This window comes from Bombina bombina, chromosome 5 (genome assembly GCF_027579735.1).
Source record: "Bombina bombina isolate aBomBom1 chromosome 5, aBomBom1.pri, whole genome shotgun sequence".
Taxonomy (NCBI): Eukaryota; Metazoa; Chordata; class Amphibia; order Anura; family Bombinatoridae; genus Bombina; species Bombina bombina.
In genome coordinates, this window is record NC_069503.1 from 1,164,506,154 (window position 1) to 1,164,530,237 (window position 24,084).

Consider the following 24,084-nt stretch of genomic DNA (forward strand, 5'->3'; position numbering starts at 1 on the left):
TGCTACACACACACTACATAGCATACACTTATACATGCAGATACACACACACTACATAGCATACACTTATACATGCAGATACACACACACACTACATAGCATAAACTTATACATGCAGATACACACACACACTACATAGCATACACTTATACATGCAGATACACACACACTACATAGCATACACTTATACATGCAGATACACACACACTACATAGCATACACTTACACATGCAGATACACACACACTACATAGCATACACTTATACATGCAGATACACACACACTACATAGCATATACTTATACATGCAGATACACACACACTACATAGCATACACTTATACATACAGATACACACACACTACATAGCATATACTTATACATGCAGATACACACACACTACATAGCATACACTTATACATGCAGATACACACACACACTACATAGTATACACTTACACACACACACACTACATAGCATATACTTATACATGCAGATACACACACACTACATAGCATATACTTATACATGCAGATACACACACACTACATAGCATATACTTATACATGCAGATACACACACACTACATAGCATATACTTATACATGCAGATACACACACACTACATAGCATACACTTATACATGCATACACACACACTACATAGCATACACTTATACATGCAGATACACACACACTACATAGCATACACTTACACATGCAGATACACACACACTACATAGCATACACTTACACATGCAGATACACACACACTACATAGCATACACTTACACATGCAGATACACACACACACTACATAGCTTACACTTATACGGGCAGATACATTCACACTACATAGCATACACTTACACATGCAGATACACACACACTACATAGCATACACTTATACATGCAGATACACACACACTACATAGCATACACTTATACATGCAGATACACACACACTACATAGCATACACTTATACATGCATATACACACACACTACATAGTATACACTTATACATACAGATACACACACACTACATAGCATACACTTATACATGCAGATACACACACACTACATAGCATACACTTATACAGGCAGATACACACACACTACATAGCATACACTTATACATGCAGATACACACACACTACATAGCATACACTTATACATGCAGATACACACACACTACATAGCATACACTTATACATGCAGATACACACACACTACATAGCATACACTTATACAGGCAGATACACACACACTACATAGCATACACTTATACATGCAGATACACACACACTACATAGCATACACTTATACATGCAGATACACACACACTACATAGCATACACTTATACATGCAGATACACACACACTACATAGCATACACTTATACATGCAGATACACACACACTACATAGCATACACTTATACAGGCAGATACACACACACTACATAGCATACACTTATACATGCAGATACACACACACTACACAGCATACACTTATACATGCAGATACACACACACACTACATAGCATACACTTATACATGCAGATACACACACACTACATAGCATACACTTATACAGGCAGATACACACACACTACATAGCATACACTTATACAGGCAGATACACACACACTACATAGCATACATTTATACACACAGATACACACACACTACATAGCATAAACTTATACATACAGATACACACACACTACATAGCATACACTTATACATGCAGATACACACACACTACATAGCATACACTTATACAGGCAGATACACACACACTACATAACATACACTTATACATGCAGATACACACACACTACATAGCATACACTTATACATGCAGATACACACACACACACTACATAGCATACACTTATACATGCAGATACACACACACTACATAGCATACACTTATACATGCAGATACACACACACTACATAGCATACACTTATACATGCAGATACACACACACACTACATAGCATACACTTACACATGCAGATACACACACACTACATAGCATACACTTATACATGCAGATACACACACACTACATAGCATACACTTATACATACAGATACACACACACTACATAGCATACACTTATACATGCAGATACACACACACACACTACATAGCATACACTTATACATGCAGATACACACACACACACTACATAGCATACACTTATACATACAGATACACACACATTACATAGCTTACACTTATACATGCAGATACACACACACTACATAGCATACACTTATACATGCAGATACACACACACTACATAGCATACCCTTACACATGCAGATACACACACACACTAAATAGCATACACTTATACATGCAGATACACACACACTACATAGCATACACTTATACATACAGATACACACACACTACATAGCATACACTTATACATGCAGATACACACACACACACTACATAGCATACACTTACATATGCACATACACACACACACACTACATAGCATACACTTATACATGCAGATACACACACACACTTATAGATACAGATAGACACACACACTACATCATATATGGGTATCTGTAATTCATTGTATGGGGTCCTGGGGTTGGCAAGCACATTAGCTGGCAGTCTGCGGCTGCCACTGTTCGTTACCCTGGTATTAGCACTGCTCATTGTATAAAACTGAGGGCATGGTAGTATTATCACCAGGGGTTAGACGTCATCACTACCAGAGGTAGGTTAGAGAGGTCACCATTACCTGAAGTCAGAGGGTATACAGCCTTCTTACTCCTGCTTAACCCACACACCATTCCTTTTCCACAGGGAATCTAACAGGTATCTAACCCTGTGAGTGCAAAGCCAGCTGCTTCTGAGTATGGGCCCAATAGGCACCGGCCTCTCACATATGTAGACCTCCAACGATCCACTTACAGTTTCGATGACCGGATATCCATCCTCATCCAGGTGGCATCTTCTATCATCATCCGTCCAGCGCTGAGCGAGTCCATCTGCAAGACATCAGGCACAGAGCATCCTCTTCTTCTGATGGTCAACAAAGAATGAAGTTTCTCAAGAGAAGCAGAAATCTCCTTAAGGTACGTCTCCTTAAGGTACGTCATCTAAGATGGCGTCCCTTACATTCCGATTGGCTGATAGAATTCTATCAGCCCATAGGAATTAAAGGTTAAAAAATCCTATTGGCTTATTGTATTTTAATTATATTTAAGTTAGGGGGTGTTAGGGTTACATTATGGTTAGGGGTTAATAGGTTTATTTTTGCGGCGGTGTTTGGGTGGACGGCAGATTAGCGGTTAATAATATTTAACTAGTGTTTGCGATGTGGGAGGGTGGCATTTTAGGGGTTAATAATTTTATTATAGTGGCAACGATATCGGGAAACGACGGAATAGGGGTTAATACATTTTTTCAGTGGCGGCAATGTCCAGAGCGGCAGATTAGGGGTTAATAATTTTATTATAGTGTTTGCGATGCGGGAGGGCCCCAGTTTTGGGGTTAATAGGTATTTTATGGGTGTTAACACTTTAGTTGTGAGTTTTATGGTACAGCTTTGTAACGTAAAACTCACAACTACTGACTTTAGATGGCGTTACGGATCTTGTCATTTTAGGCGTACCGCTCACTTTTTGGCCTCACAGCAAAACTTGTAATACCAGTCACAGCAAAACTTGTAATACCGGCGCTACGGGAGTCCCATTGAAAAAGGACTTTTCTTAAAGTGCGGTACTGACATTGCGTGACGGCCATAAAAAGTGTGCGGTACAGCTATTCTGACAAGACTTGTAATAGCAGCGTTAGTGAAAAAGCATCGTTATGGGCCATAATGATGCTTTTTCACTCATAACGCCAAACTCGTAATCTACCTGACTGATATCTTATTCCTGTCTCAGCATGACCTGATTTTGTTCTGATGACTCAGTATAGTTTCCTCGTCTTATTTATAGTTCATTTAATTAACCTATAAATACATATTCCTCATGTGTAGTTTACATAGATCTAACCTCCACCCTGTAAAATGTAGTACGTACTGCACAGTGATTTGTGTCACGTGTATAAATATTATACTGTACAGTGCTACTCAGTCCCTGTGTGATAGTGTTATATGTACTACATACTGCACAGTGATTTGTGTCATGTGTATAAATATTATACTGTACAGTGCTACTCAGTCCCTGTGTGATAGTGTCATATGTATTACATACTGCACAGTGATTTGTGTCATGTGTATAAATATTATACTGTACAGTGCTACTCAGTCCCTGTGTGATAGTGTTATATGTAGTACATACTGCACAGTGATTTGTGTCATGTGTATAAATATTATACTGTACAGTGCTACTCAGTCCCTGTGTGATAGTGTCACATGTAGTACATACTGCACAGTGATTTGTGTCATGTGTATAAATATTATACTGTACAGTGCTACTCAGTCCCTGTGTGATAGTGTTATATGTAGTACATACTGCACAGTGATTTGTGTCATGTGTATAAATATAATACTGTACAGTGCTACTCAGTCCCTGTGTGATAGTGTCATATGTAGTACATACTGCACAGTGATTTGTGTCATGTGTATAAATATTATACTGTACAGTGCTACTCAGTCCCTGTGTGATAGTGTCATATGTAGTACGTACTGCACAGTGATTTGTGTCATGTGTATAAATATTATACTGTACAGTGCTACTCAGTCCCTGTGTGATAGTGTTATATGTAGTACGTACTGCACAGTGATTTGTGCCATGTGTATAAATATTATACTGTACAGTGCTACTCAGTCCCTGTGTGATAGTGTCATATGTAGTACGTACTGCACAGTGATTTGTGTCATGTGTATAAATATTATACTGTACAGTGCTACTCAGTCCCTGTGTGATAGTGTTATATGTAGTACGTACTGCACAGTGATTTGTGTCATGTGTATAAATATTATACTGTACAGTGCTACTCAGTCCCTGTGTGATAGTGTCATATGTAGTACATACTGCACAGTGATTTGTGTCATGTGTATAAATATTATACTGTAGAGTGCTACTCAGTCCCTGTGTGATAGTGTTATATGTAGTACATACTGCACAGTGATTTGTGTCACGTGTATAAATATTATACTGTACAGTGCTACTCAGTCCCTGTGTGATAGTGTCATATGTAGTACGTACTGCACAGTGATTTGTGTCATGTGTATAAATATTATACTGTACAGTGCTACTCAGTCCCTGTGTGATAGTGTTATATGTAGTACGTACTGCACAGTGATTTGTGTCATGTGTATAAATATTATACTGTACAGTGCTACTCAGTCCCTGTGTGATAGTGTTATATGTAGTACATACAGCACAGTGATTTGTGCCATGTGTATAAATATTATACTGTACAGTGCTACTCAGTCCCTGTGTGATAGTGTCATATGTAGTACGTACTGCACAGTGATTTGTGTCATGTGTATAAATATTATACTGTACAGTGCTACTCAGTCCCCTGTGTGATAGTGTCATATGTAGTACGTACTGCACAGTGATTTGTGTCATGTGTATAAATATTATACTGTACAGTGCTACTCAGTCCCTGTGTGATAGTGTTATATGTAGTACGTACTGCACAGTGATTTGTGTCATGTGTATAAATATTATACTGTACAGTGCTACTCAGTCCCTGTGTGATAGTGTCATATGTAGTACATACTGCACAGTGATTTGTGTCATGTGTATAAATATTATACTGTACAGTGCTACTCAGTCCCTGTGTGATAGTGTTATATGTAGTACATACTGCACAGTGATTTGTGTCATGTGTATAAATATTATACTGTACAGTGCTACTCAGTCCCTGTGTGATAGTGTTATATGTAGTACATACTGCACAGTGATTTGTGTCATGTGTATAAATATTATACTGTACAGTGCTACTCAGTCCCTGTGTGATAGTGTTATATGTAGTACATACTGCACAGTGATTTGTGTCATGTGTATAAATATTATACTGTACAGTGCTACTCAGTCCCTGTGTGATAGTGTCATATGTAGTACGTACTGCACAGTGATTTGTGTCATGTGTATAAATATTATAATGTACAGTGCTACTCAGTCCCTGTGTGATAGTGTTATATGTAGTACGTACTGCACAGTGATTTGTGTCATGTGTATAAATATTATACTGTACAGTGCTACTCAGTCCCTGTGTGATAGTGTTATATGTAGTACGTACTGCACAGTGATTTGTGTCATGTGTATAAATATTATACTGTACAGTGCTACTCAGTCCCTGTGTGATAGTGTCATATGTAGTACGTACTGCACAGTGATTTGTGTCATAGTGTATAAATATTATACTGTACAGTGCTACTCAGTCCCTGTGTGATAGTGTCATATGTAGTACAGTACTGCACAGTGATTTGTGTCATGTGTATAAATATTTATACTGTACAGTGCTACTCAGTCCCTGTGTGATAGTGTCATATGTAGTACGTACTGCACAGTGATTTGTGTCATGTGTATAAATATTATACTGTACAGTGCTACTCAGTCCCTGTGTGATAGTGTTATATGTAGTACGTACTGCACAGTGATTTGTGTCATGTGTTAGTAAATATTATACTGTACAGTGCTACTCAGTCCCTGTGTGATAGTGGTCATATGTAGTACGTACTGCACAGTGATTTGTGTCATGTGTATAAATATTATACTGTACAGTGCTACTCAGTCCCTGTGTGATAGTGTCATATGTAGTTACATACTGCACAGTGATTTGTGTCATGTGTATAAATATTATACTGTACAGTGGCTACTCAGTCCCTGTGTGATAGTGTCTTATGTAGTACGTACTGCACAGTGATTTGTGTCATGTGTATAAATATTATACTGTACAGTGCTACTCAGTCCCTGTGTGATAGTGTCATATGTAGTACATACTGCACAGTGATTTGTGTCATGTGTATAAATATAATACTGTACAGTGCTACTCAGTCCCTGTGTGATAGTGTTATATGTAGTACGTACTGCACAGTGATTTGTGTCACATGTATAAATATTATACTGTACAGTGCTACTCAGTCCCTGTGTGATAGTGTCATATGTAGTACGTACTGCACAGTGATTTGTGTCATGTGTATAAATATTATACTGTACAGTGCTACTCAGTCCCTGTGTGATAGTGTCATATGTAGTACATACTGCACAGTGATTTGTGTCATGTGTATAAATATAATACTGTACAGTGCTACTCAGTCCCTGTGTGATAGTGTCATATGTAGTACATACTGCACAGTGATTTGTGTCATGTGTATAAATATAATACTGTACAGTGCTACTCAGTCCCTGTGTGATAGTGTTATATGTAGTACGTACTGCACAGTGATTTGTGTCATGTGTATAAATATTATACTGTACAGTGCTACTCAGTCCCTGTGTGATAGTGTTATATGTAGTACATACTGCACAGTGATTTGTGTCATGTGTATAAATATTATACTGTACAGTGCTACTCAGTCCCTGTGTGATAGTGTCATATGTAGTACGTACTGCACAGTGATTTGTGTCATGTGTATAATATTTATACTGTACAGTGCTACTCAGTCCCTGTGTGATAGTGTTATATGTAGTACGTACTGCACAGTGATTTGTGTCATGTGTATAAATATTATACTGTACAGTGCTACTCAGTCCCTGTGTGATAGTGTCATATGTAGTACGTACTGCACAGTGATTTGTGTCATGTGTATAAATATTATACTGTACAGTGCTACTCAGTCCCTGTGTGATAGTGTTATATGTACTACATACTGCACAGTGATTTGTGTCATGTGTATAAATATTATACTGTACAGTGCTACTCAGTCCCTGTGTGATAGTGTCATATGTAGTACGTACTGCACAGTGATTTGTGTCATGTGTATAAATATTATACTGTACAGTGCTACTCAGTCCCTGTGTGATAGTGTCATATGTAGTACGTACTGTCACAGTGATTTGTGTCATGCGGTATAAATATTATACTGTACAGTGCTACTCAGTCCCTGTGTGATAGTGTTATATGTAGTACGTACTGCACAGTGATTTGTGTCATGTGTATAAATATTATACTGTACAGTGCTACTCAGTCCCTGTGTGATAGTGTTATATGTAGTACATACTGCACAGTGATTTGTGTCATGTGTATAAATATATACTGTACAGTGCTACTCAGTCCCTGTGTGATAGTGTTATATGTAGTACATACTGCACAGTGATTTGTGTCATGTGTATAAATATTATACTGTACAGTGCTACTCAGTCCCTGTGTGATAGTGTCATATGTAGTACGTACTGCACAGTGATTTGTGTCATGTGTATAAATATTATACTGTACAGTGCTACTCAGTCCCTGTGTGATAGTGTCTTATGTAGTACATACTGCACAGTGATTTGTGTCATATGTATAAATATTATACTGTACAGTGCTACTCAGTCCCTGTGTGATAGTGTTATATGTAGTACGTACTGCACAGTGATTTGTGTCATGGGTATAAATATTATACTGTACAGTGCTACTCAGTCCCTGTGTGATAGTGTTATATGTAGTACATACTGCACAGTGATTTGTGTCATGTGTATAAATATTATACTGTACAGTGCTACTCAGTCCCTGTGTGATAGTGTTATATGTAGTACATACTGCACAGTGATTTGTGTCATGTGTATAAATATAATACTGTACAGTGCTACTCAGTCCCTGTGTGATAGTGTCATATGTAGTACATACTGCACAGTGATTTGTGTCATGTGTATAAATATTATACTGTACAGTGCTACTCAGTCCCTGTGTGATAGTGTCATATGTAGTACATACTGCACAGTGATTTGTGTCATGTGTATAAATATTATACTGTACAGTGCTACTCAGTCCCTGTGTGATAGTGTCATATGTAGTACGTACTGCACAGTGATTTGTGTCATGTGTATAAATATTATACTGTACAGTGCTACTCAGTCCCTGTGTGATAGTGTTATATGTAGTACGTACTGCACAGTGATTTGTGTCATGTGTATAAATATAATACTGTACAGTGCTACTCAGTCCCTGTGTGATAGTGTCATATGTAGTACATACTGCACAGTGATTTGTGTCATGTGTATAAATATTATACTGTACAGTGCTACTCAGTCCCTGTGTGATAGTGTTATATGTAGTACATACTGCACAGTGATTTGTGTCATGTGTATAAATATTATACTGTACAGTGCTACTCAGTCCCTGTGTGATAGTGTTATATGTAGTACGTACTGCACAGTGATTTGTGTCACGTGTATAAATATTATACTGTACAGTGCAACTCAGTCCCTGTGTGATAGTGTTATATGTAGTACGTACTGCACAGTGATTTGTGTCATGTGTATAAATATTATACTGTACAGTGCTACTCAGTCCCTGTGTGATAGTGTTATATGTAGTACGTACTGCACAGTGATTTGTGTCACGTGTATAAATATAATACTGTACAGTGCTACTCAGTCCCTGTGTGATAGTGTCATATGTAGTACATACTGCAGAGTGATTTGTGTCATGTGTATAAATATTATACTGTACAGTGCTACTCAGTCCCTGTGTGATAGTGTCATATGTAGTACATACTGCACAGTGATTTGTGTCATGTGTATAAATATTATACTGTACAGTGCTACTCAGTCCCTGTGTGATAGTGTTATATGTAGTACGTACTGCACAGTGATTTGTGTCATGTGTATAAATATTATACTGTACAGTGCTACTCAGTCCCTGTGTGATAGTGTCATATGTAGTACGTACTGCACAGTGATTTGTGTCATGTGTATAAATATTATACTGTACAGTGCTACTCAGTCCCTGTGTGAGTAGTGTCATATGTAGTACGTTACTGCACAGTGATTTGTGTCATGTGTATAAATATTATACTGTACAGTGCTACTCAGTCCCTGTGTGATAGTGTTATATGTAGTACGTACTGCACAGTGATTTGTGTCATGTGTATAAATATTATACTGTACAGTGCTACTCAGTCCCTGTGTGATAGTGTCATATGTAGTACATACTGCACAGTGATTTGTGTCATGTGTATAGAATATTATACTGTACAGTGCTACTCAGTCCCTGTGTGATAGGTGTCATATGTAGTACAGTACTGCACAGTGATTTGTGTCATATGTATAAATAGTATACTGTACAGTGCTACTCATCGTCCTGTGTGATAGTGTTATATGTAGTACATACTGCACAGTGATTTGTGTCATGTGTATAAATATTATACTGTACAGTGCTACTCAGTCCCTGTGTGATAGTGTTAATGTAGTACATACTGCACAGTGATTTGTGTCATGTGTATAAATATTATACTGTACAGTGCTACTCAGTCCCCTGTGTGATAGTGTCTATATGTAGTACGTACTGCACAGTGATTTGTGTCATGTGTATAAATATTATACTGTACAGTGCTACTCAGTCCCTGTGTGATAGTGTCATATGTAGTACGATACTGCACAGTGATTTGTGTCATGTGTATAAATATTATACTGTACAGTGCTACTCAGTCCCTGTGTGATAGTGTTATTATGTAGTAAGTACTGCACAGTGATTTGTGTCATGGGTATAAATATTATACTGTACAGTGCTACTCAGTCCCTGTGTGATAGTGTCTATATGTAGTACGTACTGCACAGTGATTTGTGTCATGTGTATAAATATTATACTGTACAGTGCTACTCAGTCCCTGTGTGATAGTGTCATATGTAGTACATACTGCACAGTGATTTGTGTCATGTGTATAAATATTATACTGTACAGTGCTACTCAGTCCCTGTGTGATAGTGTTATATGTAGTACATACTGCACAGTGATTTGTGTCATGTGTATAAATATTATACTGTACAGTGCTACTCAGTCCCTGTGTGATAGTGTTCATATGTAGTACGATACTGCACAGTGATTTGTGTCATGTGTATAAAATATTATACTGTACAGTGCTACTCAGTCCCTGTGTGATAGTGTCATATGTAGTACAGTACTGCACAGTGATTTGTGTCATGTGTATAAATATTATACTGTACAGTGCTACTCAGTCCCTGTGTGATAGTGTCTATATGTAGTACATACTGCACAGGTGATTTGTGTCATGTGTATAAATATTATACTGTACAGTGCTACTCAGTCCCTGTGTGATAGTGTCTTATGTAGTACGTACTGCACAGTGATTTGTGTCATGTGTATAAATATTATACTGTACAGTGCTACTCAGTCCCTGTGTGATAGTGTTATATGTAGTACTTACTGCACAGTGATTTGTGTCATGTGTATAAATATTATACTGTACAGTGCTACTCAGTCCCTGTGTGATAGTGTCATATGTAGTACTTACTGCACAGTGATTTGTGTCATGTGTATAAATTATTATACTGTACAGTGCTACTCAGTCCCTGTGTGATAGTGTTATATGTAGTACGTACTGCACAGTGATTTGTGTCATGTGTATAAATATTATACTGTACAGTGCTACTCAGTCCCTGTGTGATAGTGTTATATGTAGTACGTACTGCACAGTGATTTGTGTCATGTGTATAAATATTATACTGTACAGTGCTACTCAGTCCCTGTGTGATAGTGTCATATGTAGTACGTACTGCACAGTGATTTGTGTCATGTGTATAAATATTATACTGTACAGTGCTACTCAGTCCCCTGTGTGATAGTGTTATATGTAGTACATACTGCACAGTGATTTGTGTCATGTGTATAAATATTATACTGTACAGTGCTACTCAGTCCCTGTGTGATAGTGTTATATGTAGTACATACTGCACAGTGATTTGTGTCATGTGTATAAATATTATACTGTACAGTGCTACTCAGTCCCTGTGTGATAGTGTTATATGTAGTACATACTGCACAGTGATTTGTGTCATGTGTATAAATATTATACTGTACAGTGCTACTCAGTCCCTGTGTGATAGTGTCATATGTAGTACATACTGCACAGTGATTTGTGTCATGTGTATAAATATTATACTGTACAGTGCTACTCAGTCCCTGTGTGATAGTGTCATATGTAGTACATACTGCACAGTGATTTGTGTCATGTGTATAAATATTATACTGTACAGTGCTACTCAGTCCCTGTGTGATAGTGTATATGTAGTACGTACTGCACAGTGATTTGTGTCATGTGTATAAATATTATACTGTACAGTGCTACTCAGTCCCTGTGTGATAGTGTTATATGTAGTACATACTGCACAGTGATTTGTGTCATGTGTATAAATATTATACTGTACAGTGCTACTCAGTCCCTGTGTGATAGTGTTATATGTAGTACAGTACTGCACAGTGATTTGTGTCATGTGTATAAATATTATACTGTACAGTGCTACTCAGTCCCTGTGTGATAGTGTCATATGTAGTACGTACTGCACAGTGATTTGTGTCATGTGTATAAATATTATACTGTACAGTGCTACTCAGTCCCTGTGTGATAGTGTTATATGTAGTACATACTGCACAGTGATTTGTGTCATGTGTATAAATATTATACTGTACAGTGCTACTCAGTCCCTGTGTGATAGTGTCATATGTAGTACATACTGCACAGTGATTTGTGTCATGTGTATAAATATTATACTGTACAGTGCTACTCAGTCCCTGTGTGATAGTGTCATATGTAGTACAGTACTGCACAGTGATTTGTGTCATGTGTATAAATATTATACTGTACAGTGCTACTCAGTCCCTGTGTGATAGTGTTATATGTAGTACATACTGCACAGTGATTTGTGTCATGTGTATAAATATTATACTGTACAGTGCTACTCAGTCCCTGTGTGATAGTGTTATATGTAGTACGTACTGCACAGTGATTTGTGTCATGTGTATAAATATTATACTGTACAGTGCTACTCAGTCCCTGTGTGATAGTGTTATATGTAGTACATACTGCACAGTGATTTGTGTCATGTGTATAAATATTATACTGTACAGTGCTACTCAGTCCCTGTGTGATAGTGTCATATGTAGTACATACTGCACAGTGATTTGTGTCATGTGTATAAATATTATACTGTACAGTGCTACTCAGTCCCTGTGTGATAGTGTTATATGTAGTACATACTGCACAGTGATTTGTGTCATGTGTATAAATATTATACTGTACAGTGCTACTCAGTCCCTGTGTGATAGTGTCTTATGTAGTACGTACTGCACAGTGATTTGTGTCATGTGTATAAATATTATACTGTACAGTGCTACTCAGTCCCTGTGTGATAGTGTCAATATGTAGTACAGTACTGCACAGTGATTTGTGTCATGTGTATAAATATTATACTGTACAGTGGCTACTCAGTCCCTGTGTGATAGTGTTATATGTAGTACATACTGCACAGTGATTTGTGTCATGTGTATAAATATTATACTGTACAGTGCTACTCAGTCCCTGTGTGATAGTGTCATATGTAGTACATACTGCACAGTGATTTGTGTCATGTGTATAAATATTATACTGTACAGTGCTACTCAGTCCCTGTGTGATAGTGTTATATGTAGTACGTACTGCACAGTGATTTGTGTCATGTGTATAAATATTATACTGTACAGTGCTACTCAGTCCCTGTGTGATAGTGTTATATGTAGTACATACTGCACAGTGATTTGTGTCATGTGTATAAATATTATACTGTACAGTGCTACTCAGTCCCTGTGTGATAGTGTCTTATGTAGTACGTACTGCACAGTGATTTGTGTCATGTGTATAAATATTATACTGTACAGTGCTACTCAGTCCCTGTGTGATAGTGTTATATGTAGTACTTACTGCACAGTGATTTGTGTCATGTGTATAAATATTATACTGTACAGTGCTACTCAGTCCCTGTGTGATAGTGTCATATGTAGTACATACTGCACAGTGATTTGTGTCATGTGTATAAATATTATACTGTACAGTGCTACTCAGTCCCTGTGTGATAGTGTTATATGTAGTACATACTGCACAGTGATTTGTGTCATGTGTATAAATATTATACTGTACAGTGCTACTCAGTCCCTGTGTGATAGTGTTATATGTAGTACGTACTGCACAGTGATTTGTGTCATGTGTATAAATATTATACTGTACAGTGCTACTCAGTCCCTGTGTGATAGTGTCATATGTAGTACGATACTGCACAGTGATTTGTGTCATGTGTATAAATATTATACTGTACAGTGCTACTCAGTCCCTGTGTGATAGTGTCATATGTAGTACGTACTGCACAGTGATTTGTGTCATGTGTATAAATATTATACTGTACAGTGCTACTCAGTCCCTGTGTGATAGTGTCTTATGTAGTACTTACTGCACAGTGATTTGTGTCATGTGTATAAATATTATACTGTACAGTGCTACTCAGTCCCTGTGTGATAGTGTTATATGTAGTACATACTGCACAGTGATTTGTGTCATGTGTATAAATATTATACTGTACAGTGCTACTCAGTCCCTGTGTGATAGTGTTATATGTAGTACATACTGCACAGTGATTTGTGTCATGTGTATAAATATTATACTGTACAGTGCTACTCAGTCCCTGTGTGATAGTGTCATATGTAGTACGTACTGCACAGTGATTTGTGTCATGTGTATAAATATTATACTGTACAGTGCTACTCAGTCCCTGTGTGATAGTGTTATATGTAGTACATACTGCACAGTGATTTGTGTCATGTGTATAAATATTATACTGTACAGTGCTACTCAGTCCCTGTGTGATAGTGTTATATGTAGTACATACTGCACAGTGATTTGTGTCATGTGTATAAATATTATACTGTACAGTGCTACTCAGTCCCTGGTGTGATAGTGTCATATGTAGTACATACTGCACAGTGTTTTGTGTCATGTGTATAAATATTATACTGTACAGTGCTACTCAGTCCCTGTGTGATAGTGTTATATGTAGTACTTACTGCACAGTGATTTGTGTCATGTGTATAAATATTATACTGTACAGTGCTACTCAGTCCCTGTGTGATAGTGTTATATGTATACATACTGCACAGTGATTTGTGTCATGTGTATAAATATTATACTGTACAGTGCTACTCAGTCCCTGTGTGATAGTGTCATTATGTAGTACATACTGCACAGTGATTTGTGTCATGTGTATAAATATTAATACTGTACAGTGCTACTCAGTCCCTGTGTGATAGTGTCATATGTAGTACGTACTGCACAGTGATTTGTGTCATGTGTATAAATATTATATCTGTACAGTGCTACTCAGTCCCTGTGTGATAGTGTCATATGTAGTACGTACTGCACAGTGATTTGTGTCATGTGTATAAATATTATACTGTACAGTGCTACTCAGTCCCTGTGTGATAGTGTTATATGTAGTACGTACTGCACAGTGATTTGTGTCATGTGTATAAATATTATACTGTACAGTGCTACTCAGTTCCCTGTGTGATAGTGTCATATGTAGTACATACTGCACAGTGATTTGTGTCATGTGTATAAATATTATACTGTACAGTGCTACTCAGTCCCTGTGTGATAGTGTCATATGTAGTACAGTACTGCACAGTGATTTGTGTCATGTGTATAAATATTATACTGTACAGTGCTACTCAGTCCCTGTGTGATAGTGTTATATGTAGTACGTACTGCACAGTGATTTGTGTCATGTGTATAAATATTATACTGTACAGTGCTACTCAGTCCCTGTGTGATAGTGTCTATATGTAGTACGTACTGCACAGTGATTTGTGTCATGTGTATAAATATTATACTGTACAGTGCTACTCAGTCCCTGTGTGATAGTGTTATATGTAGTACATACTGCACAGTGATTTGTGTCATGTGTATAAATATTATACTGTACAGTGCTACTCAGTCCCTGTGTGATAGTGTGATATGTAGTACGTACTGCACAGTGATTTGTGTCATGTGTATAAATATTATACTGTACAGTGCTACTCAGTCCCTGTGTGATAGTGTCATATGTAGTACGTACTGCACAGTGATTTGTGTCATGTGTATAAATATTATACCTGTACAGTGCTACTCAGTCCCTGTGTGATAAGTGTTATATGTAGTACAGTACTGCACAGTGATTTGTGTCATGTGTATAAATATTATACTGTACAGTGCTACTCAGTCCCTGTGTGTGATAGTGTTATATGTAGTACATACTGCACAGTGATTTGTGTCATGTGTATAAATATTATACTGTACAGTGCTACTCAGTCCCTGTGTGATAGTGTTATATGTAGTACATACTGCACAGTGATTTGTGTCATGTGTATAAATATTATACTGTACAGTGCTACTCAGTCCCTGTGTGATAGTGTTATATGTAGTACAGTACTGCACAGTGATTTGTGTCATGTGTATAAATATTATACTGTACAGTGCTACTCAGTCCCTGTGTGATAGTGTCATATGTAGTACGTACTGCACAGTGATTTGTGTCATGTGTATAAATATTATACTGTACAGTGCTACTCAGTCCCTGTGTGATAGTGTTATATGTAGTAAGTACTGCACAGTGATTTGTGTCATGTGTATAAATATTATACTGTACAGTGCTACTCAGTCCCTGTGTGATAGTGTTATATGTAGTACATACTGCACAGTGATTTGTGTCATGTGTATAAATATTATAATGTACAGTGCTACTCAGTCCCTGTGTGATAGTGTCATATGTAGTACATACTGCACAGTGATTTGTGTCATGTGTATAAATATTATACTGTACAGTGCTACTCAGTCCCTGTGTGATAGTGTATATGTAGTACATACTGCACAGTGATTTGTGTCATGTGTGTATAAATATTATACTGTACAGTGCTACTCAGTCCCTGTGTGATAGTGTCATATGTAGTACAGTACTGCACAGTGATTTGTGTCATGTGTATAAAATATTATACTGTACAGTGCTACTCAGTCCCCTGTGTGATAGTGTCATATGTAGTACATACTGCACAGTGATTTGTGTCATGTGTATAAATATTATACTGTACAGTGCTACTCAGTCCCTGTGTGATAGTGTCATATGTAGTACGTACTGCACAGTGATTTGTGTCATGTGTATAAATATTATACTGTACAGTGCTACTCAGTCCCTGTGTGATAGTGTCATATGTAGTACGTACTGCACAGTGATTTGTGTCATGTGTATAAATATTATACTGTACAGTGCTACTCAGTCCCTGTGTGATAGTGTTATATGTAGTACATACTGCACAGTGATTTGTGTCATGTGTATAAATATTATACTGTACAGTGCTACTCAGTCCCTGTGTGATAGTGTTCATATGTAGTACGTACTGCACAGTGATTTGTGTCATGTGTATAAATATTATACTGTACAGTGCTACTCAGTCCCTGTGTGATAGTGTCATCTGTAGTACGTACTGCACAGTGATTTGTGTCATGTGTATAAATATTATACTGTACAGTGCTACTCAGTCCCTGTGTGATAGTGTTATATGTAGTACGTACTGCACAGTGATTTGTGTCAAGTGTATAAATATTATACTGTACAGTGCTACTCAGTCCCTGTGTGATAGTGTTGATATGTAGTACGTACTGCACAGTGATTTGTGTCATGTGTATAAATATTATACTGTACAGTGCTACTCAGTCCCTGTGTGATAGTGTTCATATGTAGTACATACTGCACAGTGATTTGTGTCATGTGTATAAATATTATACTGTACAGTGCTACTCAGTCCCTGTGTGATAGTGTTCATATGTAGTACAGTACTGCACAGTGATTTGTGTCATGTGTATAAATATTATACTGTACAGTGCTACTCAGTCCCTGTGTGATAGTGTCATATGTAGTACATACTGCACAGTGATTTGTGTCATGTGTATAAATATTATACTGTACAGTGCTACTCAGTCCCTGTGTGATAGTGTTATATGTAGTACTTACTGCACAGTGATTTGTGTCATGTGTAATAATATTATACTGTACAGTGCTTACTCAGTCCCTGTGTGATAGTGTCATATGTAGTACGTACTGCACAGTGATTTGTGTCATGTGTATAAAGTATTAAACTGTACAGTGCTACTCAGTCCCTGTGTGATAGTGTTATATGTTAGTACGTACTGCACAGTGATTTGTGTCATGTGTATAAATATATACTGTACAGTGCTACTCATCCTGTGTGATAGTGTTATATGTAGTACGTACTGCACAGTGATTTGTGTCATGTGTATAAATATTATACTGTACAGAGCTACTCAGTCCCTGTGGATAGTGTTATATGTAGTACGTACTGCACAGTGATTTGTGTCATGTGTATAAATATTATACTGTACAGTGCTACTCAGTCCCTGTGTGATAGTGTTATATGTAGTACGTACTGCACCAGTGATTTGTGTCATGTGTATAAATATTATACTGTACAGTGCTACTCAGTCCCTGTGTGATAGTGTTATATGTAGTACGTACTGCACAGTGATTTGTGTCATGTGTATAAATATTATACTGTACAGTGCTACTCCACAGTGCTACTCAGTCCCTGGTGTGGATAGTGTCATATGTAGTACGATACTGCACAGTGATTTGTGTCATGTGTATAAAATATTATACTGTACAGTGCTACTCAGTCCCTGTGTGATAGTGTCATATGTAGTACAGTACTGCACAGTGATTTGTGTCATGTGTATAAATATTATACTGTACAGTGCTACTCAGTCCCTGTGTGATAGTGTTAATGTAGTACAGTACTGCACAGTGATTTGTGTCATGTGTATAAATATTATACTGTACAAGTGCTACTCAGTCCCTGTGGTGATAGTGTTAATATGTAGTACGTACTGCACAGTGATTTGTGTCATGTGTATAAATATTATACTGTACAGTTGCTACTCAGTCCCTGTGTGATAGTGTCCTATATTAGTACATACTGCACAGTGATTTGTGTCATGTGTATAATATTATACTGTACAGTGCTACTCAGTCCCTGTGTGATAGTGTTATATGTAGTACGTACTGCACAGTGATTTGTGTCATGTGTATAAATATTATACTGTACAGTGCTACTCAGTCCCTGTGTGATAGTGTCTATAGTAGTACGTACTGCACAGTGATTTGTGTCATCGTGTATATATATTATACTGTACAGTGCTACTCAGTCCCTGTGTGATAGTGTTATATGTTAGTACAGTACTGCACAGTGTGATTTGTGTCATGTGTATAAATATTATACTGTACAGTGCTACTCAGTCCCTGTGTGATAGTGTCATATGTAGTACGTACTGCACAGTGATTTGTGTCATGTGTATAAATATTATACTGTACAGTGCTACTCAGTCCCTGTGTGATAGTGTTATATGTAGTACGTACTGCACAGTGATTTGTGGTCATGTGTATAAAGTATTATAACTGTACAGTGCTACTCAGTCCCTGTGTGATAGTGTCATATGTAGTACGTACTGCACAGTGATTTGTGTCATGTGTATAAATATTATACTGTACAGTGCTACTCAGTCCCTGTGTGATAGTGTCTATATGTAGTACAGTACTGCACAGTGATTTGTGTCATGTGTATAAATATTATACTGTAACAGTGCTACTCAGTCCCTGTGTGATAGTGTTATATGTAGTACTTACTGCACAGGTGATTTGTGTCATGTGTATAAATATTATACTGTACAGTGCTACTCAGTCCCCTGTGTGATAGTGTCATATGTAGTACGTACTGCACAGTGATTTGTGTCATGTGTATAAATATTATACTGTACAGTGCTACTCAGTCCCTGTGTGATAGTGTCATATGTAGTACTTACTGCACAGTGATTTGTGTCATGTGTATAAATATTATACTGTACAGTGCTACTCAGTCCCTGTGTGATAGTGTTATATGTAGTACGTACTGCACAGTGATTTGTGTCATGTGTATAAATATTATACTGTACAGGGCTACTCAGTCCCCCCTGTGTGATAGTGTTATATGTAGTACGTACTGCACAGTGATTTGTGTCATGTGTATAAATATTATACTGTACAGTGCTACTCAGTCCCTGTGTGATAGTGTTATATGTAGTACAGTACTGCACAGTGATTTGTGTCATGTGTAAAATATTATACTGTACAGTGCTACTCAGTCCCTGTGTGATAGTGTCATATTGTAGTACATACTGCACAGTGATTTGTGTCATGTGTATAATATATTATACTGGTACAGTGCTACTCAGTCCATCGTGTGATAGTGTTATATGTAGTACGTACTGCACAGTGATTTGTGTCATGTGTATAAATATTATACTGTACAGTGCTACTCAGTCCCTGTGTGATAGTGTCATATGTAGTACTTACTGCACAGTGATTTGTGTCATGTGTATAAATATTATACTGTACAGTGCTACTCAGTCCGCTGTGTGATAGTGTTATATGTAGTACTACTGCACAGTGATTTGTGTCATGGTATAAATATTATACTGTACAGTGCTACTCAGTCCCTGTGTGATAGTGTTATATGTAGTACATACTGCACAGTGATTTGTGTCATGTGTACTAATATTATACTGTACAGTGCTACTCAGTCCCTGTAGTGATAGTGTTATATGTAGTACGTACTGCACAGTGATTTGTGTCATGTGTATAATATTATACTGTACAGTGCTTACTCAGTCCCTGTGTGATAGTGTTATATGTAGTACGATAATGCACAGTGATTTGTGTCATGTGTATTAATATTATACTGTATCAGTGCTACTCAGTCCCTGTGTGATAGTGTTATATGTTGTACGATACTGCACAGTGATTTGTGTCATGTGTATAAATTTTATACTGTACAGTGCTACTCAGTCCTGTGTGATAGTGATTATATGTTGTACATACTGCACAGTGATTTGTGTCATGTGTATAAATATTATACTGTACAGTGCTACTCAGTCCCTGTGTGATAGTGTTCATATGTAGTACATACTGCACAGTGATTTGTGTCATGTGTATAAAATATTATACTGTACAGTGCTACTCAGTCCCTGTGTGATAGTGTCATATGTAGTACTTACTGCACAGTGATTTGTGTCATGTGTATAAATATTATACTGTACAGTGCTACTCAGTCCCTGTGTGATAGTGTTATATGTAGTACGTACTGCACAGTGATTTGTGTCATGTGTATAAATATTATACTGTACAGTGCTACTCAGTCCCTGTGTGATAGTGTATATGTAGTACGTACTGCACAGTGATTTGTGTCATGTGTATTAAATATTATACTGTACAGTGCTACTCAGTCCCTGTGTGATAGTGTTATATGTAGTACATAACTGCACAGTGATTTGTGTCATGTGTATAAAATATTATACTGTACAGTGGCTACTCAGTCCCTGTGTGATAGTGTCATATGTAGTACGTACTGCACAGTGATTTGTGTCATATGTATAAATATTATACTGTACAGTGCTACTCAGTCCCTGTGTGATAGTGTCATATGTAGTACATACTGCACAGTGATTTGTGTCATGTGTATAAATATTATACTGTACAGTGCTACTCAGTCCCTGTGTGAGTAAGTGTCATATGTAGTACGTACTGCACAGTGATTTGTGTCATGTGTATAAATATTATACTGTACAGTGCTACTCAGTCCCCTGTGTGTATAGTGTTATATGTAGTAGTACGTACTGCACAGTGATTTGTGTCATGTGTATAAATATTATACTGTACAGTGCTACTCAGTCCCTGTGTGATAGTGTTATATGTAGTAAGTACTGCACAGTGATTTGTGTCATGTGTATAAATATTATACTGTACAGTGCTACTCAGTCCTGTGTGATAGTGTCATATGTAGTACATACTGCACAGTGATTTGTGTCATGTGTATAAATATTATAATGTACAGTGCTACTCAGTCCCTGTGTGATAGTGTTATATGTAGTACGTACTGCACAGTGATTTGTGTCATGGGTATAAATATTATACTGTACAGTGCTACTCAGTCCCTGTGTGATAGTGTTCTATGTAGTACGTACTGCACAGTGATTTGTGTCATGTGGTATAAATATATACTGTACAGTGCTACTCAGTCCCTGTGTGATAGTGTCATATGTAGTACATACTGCACAGTGATTTGTGTCATGTGTATAAATATTATACTGTACAGTGCTACTCAGTCCCTGTGTGATAGTGTCATATGTAGTACGTACTGCACAGTGATTTGTGTCATGTGTATAAATATTATACTGTACAGTGCTACTCAGTCCCTGTGTGATAGTGTTATATGTAGTACGTACTGCACAGTGATTTGTGTCATGTGTATAAATATTATACTGTACAGTGCTACTCAGTCCCTGTGTGATAGTGTTCTATGTAGTACTTACTGCACAGTGATTTGTGTCATGTGTATAAATATTATACTGTACAGTGCTACTCAGTCCCCTGTGTGATAGTTGTTATATGTAGTACGTACTGCACAGTGATTTGTGTCATCGTGTATAAATATTATACTGTACAGTGCTACTCAGTCCCTGTGTAGATAGTGTCATATGTAGTACGTACTGCACAGTGATTTGTGTCATGTGTATAAATATTATACTGTACAGTGCTACTCAGTCCCTGTGTGATAGTGTTATATGTAGTACGTACTGCACAGTGATTTGTTATCATGTGTATATAAATATTACTACTGTACAGTGCTACTCAGTCCCTGTGTGTGATAGTGTATATGTAGTACATACCTGCACAGTGATTTGTGTCATGTGTATAAATATTATACTGTACAGTGCTACTCAGTCCCCTGTGTGATAGTGTCATATGTAGTACATACTGCACAGTGATTTTGTGTCATGAGTATAAATATTATACTGTACAGTGCTACTCAGTCCCTGTGTGATAGTGACTTTGTAGTACGTACTGCACAGTGATTTGTGTCATGTGTATAAATATTATACTGTACAGTGCTACTCAGTCCCTGTGTGATAGGTGTCTTATGTAGTACATACTGCACAGTGATTTGTGTCATGTGTATAAATATTATACTGTACAGTGCTACTCAGTCCCTGTGTGATAGTGTCATATGTAGTACGTACTGCACAGTGATTTGTGTCATGTGTATAAATATTATACTGTACAGTTGCTACTCAGTCCCTGTGTGATAGTGTCATATGTAGTACGATACTGCACAGTGATTTGTGTCATGTGTATAAATATTATACTGTACAGTGCTACTCAGTCCCTGTGTGATAGTGTCATATGTAGTACGTACTGCACAGTGATTTGTGTCATGTGTATAAATATTATACTGTACAGTGCTACTCAGTCCCTGTGTGATAGTGTTCATATGTAGTAACGATACTGCACAGTGATTTGTGTCATGTGTATAAATATTATACTGTACAGTGCTACTCAGTCCCTGTGTGATAGTGTTATATGTAGTACATACTGCACAGTGATTTGTGTCGTGTGTATAAATATTATACTGTACAGTGCTACTCAGTCCTGTGTGATAGTGTCATATGTAGTACGTACTGCACAGTGATTTGTGTCATGTGTAATAAATATTATACTGTACAGTGCTACTCAGTCCCTGTGTGATAGTGTCTATGTAGTACATACTGCACAGTGATTTGTGTCATGTGTATAAATATTATACTGTACAGTGCTACTCAGTCCCTGTGTGATAGTGTCATATGTAGTACGTACTGCACAGTGATTTGTGTCATGTGTATAAATATTATACTGTACAGTGCTACTCAGTCCCTGTGTGATAGTGTCATATGTAGTACGTACTTGCACAGTGATTTGTGTCATGTGTATAAATATTATACTGTACAGTGCTACTCAGTCCCTGTGTGATAGTGTTATATGTAGTACGTACTGCACAGTGATTTGTGTCATGTGTATAAATATTATACTGTACAGTGCTACTCAGTCCTGTGTGATAGTGTCATATGTAGTACATACTGCACAGTGATTTGTGTCATGTGTATAAATATTATACTGTACAGTGCTACTCAGTCCCTGTGTGATAGTGTATATGTAGTACGTACTGCACAGTGATTTGTGTCATGTGTATAAATATTATACTGTACAGTGCTACTCAGTCCCTGTG